General features: G+C 43.5%; 1 protein-coding gene across 5 annotated transcripts in view; it reads left to right on the forward strand.

Annotated features, from left to right (window-relative positions):
• mub (poly(rC)-binding protein mub) overlaps positions 1-14369 on the forward strand; it is a 155558-nt gene that overhangs the window by 70626 nt on the left and 70563 nt on the right. The window contains exon 1 of one of the 5 annotated variants that reach the window (XM_019059400.2): positions 8656-8920. The exons of the other annotated variants lie outside the window; for them this stretch is intronic. The gene's annotated coding sequence lies outside the window, so the exon portion shown is untranslated. Of the gene's footprint in view, positions 1-8655; positions 8921-14369 lie in introns of those variants that run through there. 5 annotated transcript variants of the gene reach the window in all.

Genomic DNA, 14369 nt, shown 5'->3' on the forward strand with positions numbered 1-14369 from the left:
GGAACCCTTAACAGGTGTACCAGCAGCAATAGCTGCTTAGAGTAGCTCAAATTTGTTCATTTAGTTTTATTTACATTACGGTATGAAGCGGCAAGCAGCGCTCCAATCAGTGCGCCTTCAAAAGCTCGTTCAGGCAATTTATTCGCATTGGGAGCAGCAATAGTTGCTTGTATGAAATTTCTCTCAGTTCTGTTCCATCTGTAGAGGCTCATAACGTTCTACTCATACTGTTTTCTGCGCTCATTTTGCACTGTAAATGAAAGCAATAAAGCTGCTCGCCCAGGGTGGCTAGACCGGGAAGACGGGAAAAGTCAGGGAATTTTTTGTGGAGCTGGGTCCACATGAAAATCGGGTTCGTGGCAGGCCAGGTGATCGCGCTTTTGTGCCAACGTTTTGACCACATAAATAAAGTGTCCTTACGTTATCGTAAAAAAGTCAGAGAATTTCATTAGAAGAAGTCATCAGGGAAAAGTTGTCAGGGAATAATAAATGAAATTTTGCCAGCCACCCTGTCGCTGTCGATCAGTTGCTCGAGGTCTCAAGTTCAGCTACTTGCTGATGAAGTATCTTAAAATTGAGAAATTATCAATCGATCAATCGACTATTGTATCTTCCTTTGAAGTGCTACAGATTCTTCTTAATGATTACCTTTGTTAAAAAGAAAATAAAACAGTATGAGTAGAAAACTTCAAACTATGACGGATCAAAAATTGACAGCCTTTGTAGTAAACGGGCCCGAAGAGGAGAAAAAGCGTCGAAGCTAGCGGACTGGCAATCAGTTTTATTATCAGCCCGCTTTTGCGCTTTCGCGTCTACGATGAAAGAGTATGAACTTTGATTTTGTCTCTCCGAATGATCAAAAGAGAAATTAAAAAATAATAGAATATGAAAAAGAAATAGAGAAATAAAGGAACGAACAGTTTCACTACAATAAGTTGGATAGCGCGCCGATATCGAGGTTTAAATTAGCTGAGGCTTCATCCATTTTGAAACTGAATTTTGTTCAGTTTCGCATGTTAGTTTCGCAATTTATTCTTTTGAAAAGATATCTCAATTGCATAGTTGGATAATTTCGAATAACAGCATCTTATCTTAAACCATCGGATTTGAAAATTTGAGTTACAATTCCAGTTTGCCGTCGAAAAATGCCACCTGGTATGAAGTTTCACAAAAAGCGATCAAACAAAAGCCGCATATCGTAAGACCAGTAGGACTCCGCGCAGTGGTGAACGATACCAGTCCATTCACAAACGGTAGTGCGCCTTCATTTTCGTCTGATACTGTGCAATACTTCCGAGGCGGAATAGTTGCTCAAAGCGCCTTGTACAGTGTCGCTTCCACTAGACGTTAGGAGATGAGGATTACCGCTAAGGTTGCGCCCTCTGGAGCGTGCGCAGTTACACATTACCTCATCACTGACGGTGAAGTTAAAAACATTCGTACATTCTCAATTTACGACGTTGCAAGTTTTTGGAACTTAACTTTTTTAAGTTTTTGAAGTTTTTTTTCGCAAGAAACGTTGTGTGAGTGCATACATTTTTTTCAGTGTACAGCTCCAAGAATCAAGAAATTTCTCCTCGCGTGGGGGGGGGGGGGGGGCTGCTGTGTTTTATTTTAAGGTTCACGTCATTCGAGTTCTTACAGCTTGATAGGAGTCCTTGAGCTTTTACGGAAGTTAAAGGAATTTTTGTTAAAATTGAAGAGTCATAGGTTCTAGCTATGACATTCTTCTTCCTTTTGGCACTTAAAAAGTTATGTAAAGTGATTTCTGAAACCCCCAGTAGCTCCCCTGGCCTCATCTGGCCTTAGTTCACTAAATACGTTTTCATTTTGAGGTCAGGGTTCTCAACTTGCGGTCGGCTATAAACCAACAAGATTTGGGCCCAGGGCCCGAAGCTTGTTGGCAGAGTTGCGGTCGGCTGCAAGCTGAGGCAAGGATGTTGACTTTGTTATCGGTCACTGATTAATAGTTCGCAACGCTGAGAAACTAAAGATGGCTCGACCCTGCTGTAAAAAAGCTCAACTTGCGTGCAGCTTGAGTTTAGAATATATAGTGTTATCGCGACTGGAAGTCGAATATAGAGGTTAGGTTTCTCAACTTGCGACCGACCGTAAACCAACAAAATTTGGGCCCAGAAGTCTGTCGCTATTTTGTTTGTTCATACTAGGCCAAACTAGGAGCGTAGGTCTTATCAGGGAAGCTTAGAACCCACCGATGGGCCGTCCAAGCAGGGAGCGGCACACTTCCCAGGTAGTAACTTAGGAAGTGTGCAGGTGCTCCCCCCACCCTCCGAATGATCGATTATTGATATATCCCCATTTAAAGCTACACCGGGAAAAAAAAAAAAAACACATTGGATCTAGAGTCCAGACTCTTAAAAACATCGACAAGAAAAAGTACTCTTGATTTCATCAGAATCTAGCTTAAATCAAGAACCAAGCCTCTTAATTTCAGCGGATTTCGTTTTGAGTCAAGCAAAAATCCGATTGAATCAAGAGTATTTTTTCTTGTCAATGTTTTTAAGAGTCTGGACTCTAGATCCAATGTGTGTTTTTTTCCAGTGTATGTTAAAGAATCGTTTACTAAGGTGTTCGTTGCGAATACCCTGTTCATCGATCCTTTTCCATGGGTTTAAGTGGCAGATCATTCGATATATCGCAAAGCCCGCCACACTACTTGGCCCTCCATCAAAATGCAGTTAAAACAACGTAGCCTGGTAACCTTATGGCACGCGTCATGGAAGTGAGAGTAGAGGTAGGTGCAGGTGATGGGCTCGGCGCGGCGGTGATCCCGCGGCCGGGGGCGTCGCGGCGCAGCCGAGCGGAGCGCGGCTCGGCGTAGGCCGACGCAGAAGAGGGTGAGGTAGGCTGGCGGTGGTGGTCGCAACGGCGGGGCGCCCGCGCGGGGGTGCAGCGGCCGCCGCGAGTCGCGAGTGCAAGTGCAGCAGTCGCGAACCTCCCCCGCCCCCGCCCGACGCGCGGATCCCCCTCCCCCGCTCGGATTCGCAACTCGGAGCGGGTGCTACTATCGCTCTTACTCGGATGCCGTCGTCATGGCGACCGGCAGCCAGGAGGAGGGATCAATGAAAACTAGAAGCGTCGCTGCCGGCTCGCGCCTCAGCCTCACCCGCCGTCCAGAATTCCAGACATGAAGACTCGTTCGGCGGGATTGCTCCCTCATCGCCCGGGCCAGGATAGGGAGAGGATGCGTCTGTTGCACTCGAGACGCACAGCCGTGTTGAGAGACGTCTGAGGGGTGATATGACACGAAAATTACGATGGTAACAGCCTCAGGTTAAAATCTACGCCTTAGGCTCATTTTGCGGAGTTTGCATCACGCTTTTTCAAATTTTCCGTGTTTGGGGGTAGGTCCAGTCCATGTATCTGGAATCAAGCAATGACAACTTTTAACACACCTGAAAATTTGAAAAGCCTGGAGCATGGATGCGCCTAAATCCTTCGATGTCCGCGGACAATGGACTTAGTCTAAAGTTGGCTGTGGGTGCTAGACACAAAACCATAAAACAGCAGAAAAAGAAAAAAAAATCTTGAAACGCTCGTAAAAAATACAGCCGTGTGAACTGACCTCAAAGTAGTGGTAAAGTAGCACGAAAATCATGATGGTGATATTGAAATAGTCTGTAATCTACTTATCAGTGCGCAATTCGCGTAGTTTGCAACTTGCTTTTTGAATTTCTCGCGTCTGGGGGCAGTTTTCAGTCACCGTATCTGAAAACAAGAAACGGCAACTTGCGGTTAACGAAATTTGACAATTCTAAGTATATTAATCAAAATAAGCTGCTGATCAATGAAACGGAGAGATAATATGCGAGGACATGGATCATTATCAAAAATCATGTTTTGTTTGTAAACAAAATAAGTGAACAAGAACGACCAATCTGCACCTGAACTGCAATCATCGAGACAGCCTGAAATTGCCGTTTGATCGTTTCTGGTCTCTGGAAAACTGCTCCCAGATGCTGTAAATTTGAAAAAGCCTGCTCCAAGCTAGGCTAATTGCGCACGAATTAAGGAGCGAATTTCTGACTTTTTTAGAGTGACCATCATGATTTTCAAGTCATTTTACCCGGTTTATGTATACTTACTTGGCTGCATTTCTTGATGGGGCTGACCCATTCTTTTTTTTAAACAACGAGACCACCATTATGGTATGATTGATGGATTGCCAGCCAATCAGTTGTGCCTAACGTGATGTGTGTGGCTTTGTACCTACATGATGGACTCTGTCACGTATCTGATTGTTATTGCATTGGACTCATAAATGATAACTTGCACAGCAGGAACTTGGGCACTCACGTTGAATCGTGCGTTCCTTGAAACCACTAATTAGGGAGGAAACCACAATGGGTGACAGTTCGTGGAAACCTGGAAAAGTCGGGGAACTATGAAGATACGTAAGTGAAAATTCAGTGGAAAGAACACCTTACTAAGCGTTTTACTGTTTCTGAGAAGTCGGGGTATTTTACACAAATTATCAGGGATTTTCTGTTGGGAAAGTTACTGAGTTGTGGTATTTTCAGTCGTCACCCGGTTGATAATGACATTCGTCAATGTAATAGAGAATTTGCAAGTGTCATAAATTTTGTGAATTTCATCTTTAAAATGATACTGCCAGGAAAACTGAGTACGAGGATATCCTTGGTTTCTAAATTGAACAATTATTGGAGAAAATATGACAAAATAACCTTGTCTGCTAAAATACATGTGTTTAAATGGGATCCTTGGTTTCTAAATTGGACAATTATTGGAGAAAATATGACAAAATAACCTTGTCTGCTAAAATACATGTGTTTAAATGGGAAATGCCGCCAGATGACGTCACAAGGCGGTGCATTTTCTCATTTTTATATTTATTTTTCTCCAATTTCCCATGTCAGAAAAAAATTCTGAAAAATACTGCGAACGCAGCTCATTAGGCACTCTCACATGCAGCAATAAAATGTTGTGCGGATTCTCCATTGTCGGAAGAGTGCTGGAAATGGCAAGGAAGTGATAGGGAAACTGCACTTTCTGGTGGCGAAACGGCACAGTCAAAGTATGGTGCGTTACGCATCACAAAATGGATTTGTAAAATGGTGCAACTCGCACATGAACCGACCTATCCTTAAAACTCAGAAGTCTTGTGTTTCCATTCCAGACGCTTGGTGTCCGACATACTCTAGGAGAGCGATTGTTACCCCAGGGGCTGAATTTCGTCGGTCCTCTCACCGCGTACTTAAATATACTTAAGACGAGTCGCGACCGCACTGAAGTCCGACATAGCGCTTCTGATTGGTCGGTGGTGCGGTTTGGACTCATCGTCGTCATCGAGTTTGTCTTCTTTTCGATTGCGATTTTCGCTCAAGACGTACTTACGGAGTTATTTCAAAATTTTTCGATGTCACATATTGTGTATAAATACCTTATGGACTTCTACGTAATGTACTTCTCGAAGAATTTAATGCGCTGGTTACACGCTCAAATTTCCATCAATTTCCGATCAAATGGTGACTGGTGCGCACCATCTACCATCAAATTTCTGTGGCCTGCAAAAATTTGATGGTAGATGATGGAGCTGTGGGGCTCATCCTTCATCTGATTTCCACACAACCGTGCTTATTTCGTGCTTATTTCAATCGACACGCTGTTTTAATTAATTTTACTCATCAATCTAGATAACTATCAATCGCCATCTTGGTCATCATTTTGATTGGAATTTGACGGGAATTTGATCGTGTAACCAGGCCATAAAGGAACGTCAAAAATCCAGAAACTTTCAACTGATCGATCGACTATCAAATCATTCTTCTAAGTGTTGAGGTTACACCTTAAGGAGGACCATTGACATTTTTGAGACAGAGATCTATTTGGTGATCGATTGTTAAGTTTCCGATTTTCAGATATTTCTAAGAATATGTACGTCGCATCACGTTGCCTTCCGTTAGGTATTTGTTCACAATATGTACCCGAAAAAGAGTTTGAAATTATTTTAAAACTACATCCCGGGTGAATACCGCAAATCCGAAAAAAAATAAATGAAAAAGACATTTATACTCGAAATTTATTCCCATAGCCGATACGTTACGTGCCCCAGCGTGATTTGACCTCCGGAGATTTTCCTATTTTAATGCTTTGAAATCATCAATGAATTGATCAACTGTAGAATATTCCTCCTAAATGCTACAGAAGTGCCTGTAAATGTTAATTGCCCTTAAGTCGCTCAAGCAGAACAATCTACACTGGCAAAAAACACATTGGATCTAGAGTCCAGACTCTTAAAAACATCGACAAGAAAAAGTACTCTTGATTCAATCAGAATCTAGCTTAAATCAAGAACCAAGCCTCTTAATTTAAGCGGATTTCGTTTTGATTCAAGCAAAAATCCGATTGAATCAAGAGTATTTTTTCTTGCTCAATGTTTTTAAGAGTCTGGACTCTGGATCCAATGTGTGTTTTTTCCAGTGTACAGCAAACAGATTTGCCGCTCTCATTTGGAGCATTTTGCCGTGGCGACTTCGTGGAGGCAAACTTGTTACACGTAGACCACTGTAAGGATGGAGTTTCAGAAATGAGCTTCCGCACTGCAGTCGGAATAACAGAGGAAACGTGCTCAAATCGCTGCAAGCAGCTATTGCTGCTCCCGAGCCGTTTAAATTGCCTGATCGAGTTTTTGAAGGCGAGCTGATTAGAGCGCTGCTCGCCGCTTCGTGGGAACTGAACCTCATATCCTAATGGTAATAAAACTAAACGAACGTGGTAGAACTTACTGCAAGCAGCTATTACTGCTGGTAAATCTATCGGGGGTTCCACTTTCTGCTGCGATTCGTGCTCTTTCCCGTTCATTCGTTCTCAGTGAACCATTGGCACGGACACAGACTGAGGCACTCGCGCCTTCAAGAACTCGATTAGGCAATGTGATCGACTTTGGACCAGTAATAATAGACTGATTTAGTGGCTGCGCGATAGTTCAAAGGTAAACAAATACATGACCTTTTCTCTGATTTGCCATTGCGCCATGGTGGTAAAATCGATGCGTCCAAGTGCTTCTTGCGATCGAAATCTCTAGTGTCTAATGAGTCCTTAATTAATTTATGATTTGCCGATGACTAAATAGTAATGAATTTATTCAGCCAACTCTCTCAGAATTTCTGCACGAGGTTATGATTTTTGTTTCGGTTTGAACCACTGAGTTTGATATTATATCGAATAACGAAGTCTCTAAATCAGTCTATCGTTTAAGGCGCTTTGGATACGTCACTCACAGGTAGCTTTGTTACTAGCGTAGGTTTACCTACGCTTACCTATGCTCGTAGCACGGCTACCTTAACCTAACCTTGGCGTGTAACTTTCCGGAGCAGGTCATCTGAATTTTGACAATCGCATCGGGAAGGGATGCAGAAAGTCCTTGACTTTCCCACTTTTCAAATTGGCCTTCCCGCTCTAAAAACCGCTTTTTCCTCAGATATTTCCATAATATGACCTTCTAATGATTCGGTACGTATTAAATGCTTCGATCTTTCAAAAAACGCGTGACTTCCACCGCGGTTTTGCGAATAACGACGACACATAGTCGACCTTCCCATTATTTAAAACCCATTTACTGGTAGAGTACCTGTATGGGGAGAGTACTGGCATATCGGTAATTTTCAGGGTTAGGTCCCGTAGCTCGTTGGACCCCAAAGGGCAGCCAATAAATAAACTCAAATTGTCCAGAATTTTTTTTTTTTTTTTTTTTTTTTTTTTTTTTTTTTTTACATCTATTTGAGGATTCTGCAACCTTGAATAAACATCAAGTTAGGGTATTACTACAACTGTTACGACTCGTTGTTCGTAAAGCTAACTTGGTTTTTGCACAAATTTTCTCATTTTTGCGGAAGGACGCTAACTTATGAACATCCTTGGCCATCTTGGTCTGATCAGAATATTGGCAATGACTTTTTTCGTGTGAGTAGGTTGGCTGCCCCTTTGGGCTCTAAGAGCTCCATATTTCGTCATGTCGTCCGCACTCTCTCCCTACACACGTACTCTATTTACAGGGCCACTTCATTTTATCTCGCGACCCGCCTGGTCTCGTGGTCAAGAAGTTTTTGAGCCTTTGGCATCGCGGGGGAGGCGCTTTTTTATGGGTGTATAAACGAAACGAAACGGGGTGTACTCCCCCCCCCCCCTCTTCTCAGAGCATCAGGTATTTTATGAACGGCCCCGAAGATGACGATTAGGAGCCCATGTTATCGTCCGGTTCCAGCCGCGACGTGATGACTATTAACGTCCTTTGAGGACTCGGGGGAGGCTAGCCGCTATTGGCGCGAATTGGCATCGCGGAGCTGGAAGCCTGGAAGGCGGAGGTTGGGGCGGGGCGGGGGGCGGCGGGGAGGGCGCTCGCGCGGGTTGGCGCCCGGAGCCCGCGCCGAGTACAACGAACGAGCGAGCGAACGAGCGGCCGGCACGCGGTGTAGGCAGGCGCAGAGACGACAGACGCGCAGCAGACTGCACGACGTCGACGACGACGGAGCTGCCCTCAGTCGCGTCCTCGCCCTCGTCCTCGCTGCGCCGCCGTCGCCCCGTTGCCCCGGTGTGACGTCACTTTCCTCCCTCGTACCGTACGCAACCCCCGCGCCCACCACCACCCCCCCCGCCCCGCCCCGGGCCCCCGTAGTAGTCGACACACGTGCTCTCGCTCCGCCGCCGCGCCGCTCTCCTACCTGTCCCGCCGCCGCGACGCGCCGCCCGATTTCCGTGTCGACCCCATCGACGTGATCTGTGCGCGGCTTATTGCCACTAATTGTGACCCCCCGTCCCCCCGTCGGCCCCCCCGTCCGTGAACCCGGGAGTTCGGATTTTTCGCCGTCGCCGCCGCCGCCGCGTGTGTAGTGGTTCCCGGATCGGAGCTCCCCCGCCGTACCCCAGGAAGCCCCGTCAGGTTTGTCTGCATTTCGTCCCTTCAATATCCCATGATCGCCGCCCGAGTGTTTTTACTGATCTTTTATTGAGGTTCTCTACGTCGTTCGAAATTTCCGTGTTTATGCTTAGTGTTCCATCCAGACTACTCGGGATTCGTTAAATACTCGACATTTGGCAAGGAAAACTCGCCGAGTGCCGTGCACTGGAGAAAAAACACACTGGATCTAGAATCCTGACTCTGAAAAACATCGACAAGAAAAGATACTCTTGATTCAATCGGATTTTTGCTTGAATCAAGAACCAAGCCTCTTAATTTGAGCGGATTTCCTTTTGATCCAAGCAAAAATCTGATTGAATCAAGAGTATTTTTTCTTGTCGATGTTTTCAAGAGTCTGAACTCTAGATCCAATGTGTTTTTTTTTTCCAGTGCATAGTATAGAGCCAGCTTAATACTCTGAGACTGTTAGTGTATTTTCTTCCGAAAATACTGCACTCGCTAAAAATAATATTGCATCCTCTCGTGGTGTCAGTTGTCGGTCGATTCAACAGAAGGACTTGGTTAATAGACTTAATTTTTAGTTGATCTGGGGATGAAGGAAGCGTCCTGCTGAACCAATTTCTCTTTTCTCTCCATGCGATACAAAGGTTGCGCCTCGCGAGTGGCTAGCGCTCAGGACTATCATTAATACGATCCTGGTTTTATCCTGGCGGTTTGCGCCTTCTTTTGAACGATGTTGCAAATTTTCAATTCAAAGATTTAGTCAATGCAACCCGAAGAAAAACAGACCCAAAATTAACAGCGCACGTTTACTTCTTGGTTTTGGTTGCATTTGAATTATCGCTCCCCAGTCAGACTGGAATCATAACAGAAAGTGTCGTAGAAGCTTTAAAGTAAGGCATGGGAAAACCGAAAAGCGTCAAGGATTACCTGAAAGGTTGGAAAATTTGGAAAGGAAAACTCTTGAACAATAACTTAAAGCGCTCTAGGCTTTTTGTCGCGATGAATTTTATCTAAATTAGTAATTTTCCGAGTGGCATCGACTAGGAACAGTAACCTAATTTTTTTAGAGGGCTGTTCACTGATTTTTTAGATATCTTTTGAGGGACTTTCAGGGAGACTTCTCTTTTAATGAGACTTATTTTTCAAATGTGTACGCAAATCTTTTACGTAACCGATTTCAGTATTTCACCGACCTAATAGCGACTTACAGCATGATTCCGGACTAAACAGAAACCAAAATCGAGTGCAGTCATCGTTGTCTAAGTGTGACGTCGTCTTTGCCACCATAAAGGTTGAGTGAACCCGATCTTAACTGTAAAATAGGATATTTCTAGCAGAAGTTTAAGCAAAAATTCTAACATACCTGCCAGACTTAAATGTTGCTAGGACACCTCTCTAAAGCTAATTATTTTCATAACCCTCTTGTTTAAATCGCATCTAAACACATGCACTCAACACCTTTTATTTGCAACACCTGTACTTGTGACTTTATTCATAAGACTCTCAATCACAATGCCAAGAACTTACAGCTTTTTAAACTATTACTGAAGAGAAAACATTTTAAATGAATATTTTGATAATCATGTATGTTGTGACAGAGGTTGAGATGACACTTTCAATCTGTGACAGTGACAGTTCTTATCATCGGGTGTTAACTGGCCTGACTGCAGATGACGGGTTGTTAGTGTCACGCATGGTGTTCGTTCTTTGCGAAGAATTGCAGACTTTAGAAAAATAATCTTCTAAACCATTGAGTATGAGAGGTTTAGGGTGATCATATAAAAACTCGGAAAATTTTTAAAATCCAAAAGAAGTGAAATAATATTTTAATTTTTTTCAAACCTCATCCTATGTCCAGATTCACTATCAGATGAAAAGTTCAGAAAATGTTATAAGTTCGCAATTCTAAAATAATCTTAGAATCCCTGTAAAATATTCTTTCATCGGGATTTTCGGAAACGGGAAAATGCTTGACATCCTCCAGACACTTTTTTTCGGTGCAATAATTTGAGAAAAGCGCTCGTAAAAGAGTTTAAAGTCTCCTCTTGGCACGGATTATCAAAGCATGCAAATAAAATCAATCAATCAATCAATCTATTATGGAAGTGAATCATTTCCTAGAAACAAATATTAGTGAACTCATCCCATTTGAATCCAGTCGTAACGACATTATTTTTGCTTCTCCTCTGACGTAATAAAACTGAATTTTTCCTCCAAGCAGCTCATTTGTTAGTTGTTTTAGGAATGCTTTCGTAGATAAACGAGGCTTCTATACTAATCGTGAATAAAACAATCTGAAAAAATACACACAGGCATTGATATCAATAAGCACAGAATATTGAGCAATAAATTAGATATTGGCTTCGGTCAGTAAAATTCTCAAAAATAAAACGAGCCCTTTTTTTTTATACACGTGCAATTGGTTAACTACATAACGTTTCCCTGACTTTTAAAAAGTCTGGGAAATTTCGGTAAAGTCACTGTTTATATCTCAACCATGAAAGAGCCCTGCACAAGTGCACAAAGAGGGCCGCAAGTAGCCGAACATGTTTCAATCAATGCCTTCAGAAATGAGTGAAAATCGGGGACTCCCCCCCCCTCCCCCCCCCCCCCCCTCCAATATCCCGAAAACGGTTCTCATACTCATTTTAAATTTTTAGTATGTGTGAATGATTCTAAGGATGAAAAAAAAACCTCATACCGACCCCAATCCCGAGGGCCGAAGCTTTGCAAGTCCACCTTGAATTTCCCCGTCCCGTCGAATATTCTTATAAGTGGCGCCAAGCACACCCGTTACGCTCTATTGGCAAAGCTCAAAATTCTCGCGAAATGTGCCCCGTGAAAATTATCTTCATTCCACTACATTCCGAAAAAGTCCGAAAATTCTTGGCTCAAAAACCTTAAACCCCGGGGCAATTTTAGAATTCAAGGGAGCTTGTCACCCGGCTAAGAATTTATGGCTTCGGGGAGGCTGAATTGTGAAAGGCGGAGTGATTTTGATTTTCTCGCTGCTCCCCTCCACCAGTTCTCTTTGCTCTTTGATTTATCATCACTTGTTGGACAGCTTTTATCCGCGAAAGCTCGCGTATTTCGCGGAGCAGTGGTTTTGGGCAAAGCCCTCCATTCTCTCGAGTGCATGCACGATTGCACGCACACGCAGCGTGGCTGCATCTTTAATATAGACCGCGGGAGCGACACAACCATATATCAAGCGTTCGAGACAGCATTCTTGTCTCCGCAATTGTCTTGTCTAAGTGCTGCCGCGTTTAACAATCAAATTACCCAAAATCGCTCACTTACTGATAATGCTCGAATTGAGCTCGTTCTCTCTATGTAACAGCTGACGTTTTTCTCTCTTTCTTGTTTTCCTTTCCATTTTTACACTACTGCAGCATTTTTCCTGTGTCTTAGGCTCTTCCCGGGTTGTTGGCGGTCTGGAAACCCGGGAAAATCAGGGAAAGTCGGGAAATTCGCAATGATCGGGAAAAGTCAGGGAGTTTCGGACACATCTACCGATCATAGTGTAACAATAATCGGCGAATTTTTTTAAAGAATCAAAAAAGGAAGAAATTTTTTTTTTAATAAAATGTAAATTTGGTTCTAAGGTTAGGGAAAGTCAAGGAAAAGCAAAAAGAGTCAGGGAATTTGAACGTGAAGAAATTATGGCAACCCTGCTCCCTATTCTTACTTTCACACTTTTTCTTGCAAACTTAATTTATTTATGTAAAATGCCTATTTTGTAATAAAACCTATGACCTAATTGCAGATAGGAAGAGCATAGTTACAAATACCCATAAAAAGTTACACAAATACTATACTACCACTACTTTCTTACTTTGTCTTTACATACGGCCCCCAAATGCACCGATGTGTAAATAACGCGTGTTTTTAGCGCATTTTTTGAAAATAAGTGTGGTATGCTATTTCCTCTATGCCTTCTCAAATTTTTCAATTTCATGCGCTGCATTAATTTCTGCCCTGCATTTTCTTTCGGTTTCCTTTTCTTTTTTTGGTGGTTCTGTGTTTTTCTTGGCTCAAGACTTACTTACCTCTCTTACATCTCAAATATTCACTATGAATTCCACCTCCTTTTCCATAGTTATATGGGAGTGTGATGGTGCGTCGTTTCTGAATCTTCTATCAGGAAGTATCTCTCCTAGGTGAAACTCTTATAGATGAGTGTCAAAATGCCAATGGAATCAAATCCACTAATCGCAAATGACATCATAACTGTTCAACTGGCGTTTCGATATCGTTTGGTATGTCATTTTTATGAAGACTGTACTGCCACGTTAAGATAGAACGCCGTATGAACATTCGAGGGTTGCCAAAATTCCCTCGATGAATTATTTAGCTGAGAGAATTTGCGTATATTTTCACTATGAGTATTTTTGAGGAAACTCATACATTTTTCTCCTTGAAATTTTCAGATATTTTAGATTAAATTGCGCAAAAAAATGCCCGAAAACCCCCAAGTAAAATATTCTCAATTTTCCCGTGAATTCGTATTTTATCGAAGGAAACATTGCAACTTTTGAAAGCTCATACGGCGTTTTTTCTTAGCACGGCGGTGCAACCTCCTGCCCCCCCCCCTTCCTTCCCAATTTTCCTAGTTCTGCTCATAACCGAAGTTCTAAAGCGATCTGCTCGCGTGCAAAATGACTGGAAACTTATGAAGTGAGGTTTATGAGGTCTGAAAATTACCCCTTCGGTCACGGGGAAGTCGATTTCTTTTTCGGCGGGCGTAACAGCTGGAGCCTCGGGTTCTGCCCCGAAAGTTGAAGCGAAAGTTGTAAATCGCCCGGCCGTTTGCCCCTCTCGAAGGAGCCGAGACGCTCGCCTTAATTACTCAGCCAATAAATCCCGATAAGCAGAGCAGACCCATGGCCGCAGGGGCTCGGCCAGGGGGGATGGGGGGGGGGGGTCGTCTGCTGAATTGCATTATTTTCGTCAGCGGCCGATAAATTAAGCGTGGCTCTCGCGGGGCGCGCGGAGAGGGGGGTCGCGAGGGCTTATTCGTCGCCTTTTGTTGTCGCCTCGCAAAGGTGCGAGTAATTAATCCGCCAACTTGAGCATATTTTCGTTCGCTGCCACCGTCCCGCGACATTCGTCTCCGGACGCCCCCCCCCCCCCCGCTCCAAACCCCCCTCGCGTCCCCCCTAATTGGTATCCGCACCGGGGATCGAACGAGTTCATAACTCAGCCTCCGATTTACCGCCTCGCTGAACCACTGATACCGCGCTGCTTACGCGTGCGTTTCCTTCCCTGGTTTGACAGCTTTCAGTTGAAAAGTTCGCAGCTCGGAAGCTGAAGACGTCGTTGTAATTTTGATCAAATTTCATCAAATTTTTATATAGTTTATAACCGAAATTTTGTCTGATTTCGTCGTTTCCCCCATGCACGAAAGAAAGTACCTGCATTTCAAAGATTCCGAATTTCCCTTGTAAGTTGCACTTCTTTACCTGGA

Source organism: Bemisia tabaci, chromosome 4 (assembly GCF_918797505.1).
Source record: "Bemisia tabaci chromosome 4, PGI_BMITA_v3".
Lineage (NCBI taxonomy): Eukaryota > Metazoa > Arthropoda > Insecta > Hemiptera > Aleyrodidae > Bemisia > Bemisia tabaci.